This window comes from Meleagris gallopavo, chromosome 3, assembly GCF_000146605.3.
Source record: "Meleagris gallopavo isolate NT-WF06-2002-E0010 breed Aviagen turkey brand Nicholas breeding stock chromosome 3, Turkey_5.1, whole genome shotgun sequence".
Classification (NCBI taxonomy): domain Eukaryota; kingdom Metazoa; phylum Chordata; class Aves; order Galliformes; family Phasianidae; genus Meleagris; species Meleagris gallopavo.
In genome coordinates, this window is record NC_015013.2 from 60,930,563 (window position 1) to 60,933,292 (window position 2,730).

The following is a 2,730-nucleotide window of genomic DNA, read 5'->3' on the forward strand; positions in this document are numbered from 1 at the left end:
ATATTTATTAGTTCAAGTTGTGACACATAGGAAAAATAGCATGAGCTTGCTATGTATCTCTGTACCATACATGGAACCAAGATAAGTGCTCCACTGTGATTCTTCAGAATAATTATGTTGCCTCTGGGCATTAAAGCAGCTAGAGGAAGATCTGCTCCTGGCAGATCTGTTCTTCTGAGTCCTCCTCTACGCAGCGCAGCTACGCACTGAGAATAGGGAGATGATGCCAGGGCAATATGCATGGGACTGCATGCATTAGCTGTGGTCATACCTACAAGGTAGTTGTGAGTATGAAAGAAGGCAACCAAGACTTCTCTAATTTCTAGTTGAATGTGCAAATAACTGCATAGTGATCTGTACAGCAGAAGCCTCCAAAGCTGATGTGAACACAGGCATCTATATAAAAGATACTTTAAAAGAGAATCTTGGTTTTTCTTCCATTTCCTGTTGATGCTATACAGACCAATACTTACTTTTAATAAATGACTCCAAGTATCTTTCTCTTTTTAATTTGATTTTCATGCTAAAATGGCTTCAGGCTAAATTATTTCTTTTTATGAGTTATTTGTGATCAACAGCACACAAACAGAAAAAAAGACACTACTGCATGCTTTGTCAGGGTTTGCTGGATCGGGGCTGTATTGCCAATATATTAAAGCAGTGTCCAGTATTTCAGCTTATTGGCAGAAGTCATTATTTCTTTCACAGTATAACTCTGAGAGCTTTTTGTTCTTAAAAATCTAGCAAATTGTATCAAAAAAGTAAGCACCAAATGTCACTGTTACCTTGCTGAGATCTATCTTTGTCACTTCTAGACATCATTATTTCTGTATGTATTAGAAGTAAATAGTTCAGAGGCTCGAAGTGCAGGATATCAGAGGGAAAGATGAAAGATGAGTTTGCAGCGGAGATCTTAGTGTAGATTCTTTTTTGTCTTTTCAAGCAATTATAAATGGCAGATGTCATCTTGGCATGAAATATTAGGCCTCCCAGTTTCCAAAGACAACCTGCTTGTTAGCGCTGCAGTAATTTAAGCTGACGGTTTTTCTTAATAATACTTAAAGTAATCCTTTGGAGAATAAGCATGTAGCATAGATGTCAACATGTATTTTCCAAAGCACTGATTTTGCTGGCAACCCAGAGAGTTCCAGTGCTCAAGGAGTTAAATAACTGTTTAATTCGCTTTCGTTTTCCTTGTGATAACCATTTCTTAATTTACTGATTTGTTTTCAGTTCCTCAGAATTAATAATTTTGAAGGCCACATCAGTTTCTCTTAGACTGTCCAACAGCCCACCACTGCCCATAAAAGAACGGTCATAGTATTATCTATGTTCCTATAAGAAGAAAGCTTTTGCAAGGCTATTTTTAGGACCTGATGCAGAAAACCTGAATAAAGCAGTATGTATGTATGTTTGTATGTAGGTGCTATTTACATACAAACAGTTCCTATCCATGCATTAGAAGCTGTCATTTTAGCCTGCTCAGTTGTTATATTCTGCTTTCATTGGGATCATAACTTTCTGCACTCCAAAACAGGAGGTCAAACAAAAGCCATTATGTAGGCTTCAGAACTTCTATATACATAGCTCTGGCATGAGCAGAATTCAGCTTTTGTTCCATTTTCCCAGTTTAGGTAGAAGTATTATCTTTTAATACTAAGTCAATGTTAGAAGAAGAGTAACAAAAGCTTACTGCCTGAAAACTGGTTTCTTTATGCAAAGGACTTGCCCATGATGAAATTTGTCTATTTCAGTCTCTAAGCATAGGCATTCACATAGCATCAGTCTAATGTCGTTGACGCTTTTTTCTTCAGCATAAATATTTAAAGCAGCTCCTTTAATATTAACCCTCAGATTCTACAAACTGAAATAAATTCTCATTCATTTTCATAGAGCTCTGCTTGTTGCAATATGTAAAAAAATTGTCATATGTATTTGTGCATTGCTATTAAAATTCCAGTCTCACTGATAGAGCAGTAGGTCGTTACATTACCTCTAAAGGCACCAACAGCAGAAGAAAATGTGAGCAAATTGCCATATTAATTAGACTTAAGTAAGGAAAATGAATGTACAGCTCCCTCTAATTTTGATGAACTTACCTTTGTTTGTTCTGTTGCACAGCAAATATTATTCACAGTCTGTTGTTAGGAGCTCTTAAAAATCCTCTTCTACGTTGTTATTCCCAAAGCCAGCAGTTCTTGTTTGTTGTTATCATTTTTCCCCCTAAGGAATATATTTGTGAAGGTTTGCGTACCAAGAAGCAGTCCAGTTGATTGTGAATAATTGTTTTAAAATTTGAAGGATCAGATTTTGAGATCCAAACCTACAAGCACTTGAGCACATATATGATGAAATCATGAAAGGAAATCCATTAAATACTTTTATCCTTTGAAAACGATTGGAAGCACACATTTTTCCCTTATAAAACAATCCTTACAGTTCTTTGAATTGCTTTGTAATTTAAATCAACAATACTTTATGAAGGCTTTCAGAGGAGCCTGCGTATCTTCCTTAATCTAAAGAGGATTTTCCTTTATAGTTGTGATTAGATTTATTCTCTAATTCTTTAATTCTTTAAGGTTCCCGTCCAGCTAAAATGATTCTATGATTCCAATGTATGATTCTCTGATTTAACAGGAATCAAAAGAGATGTTCAAATAATATTAGTGATGAAGGGGTTCAGAAAACACCTGTTCAGAGGTAGAAACCTGTGTAACAAATTATGAAGAA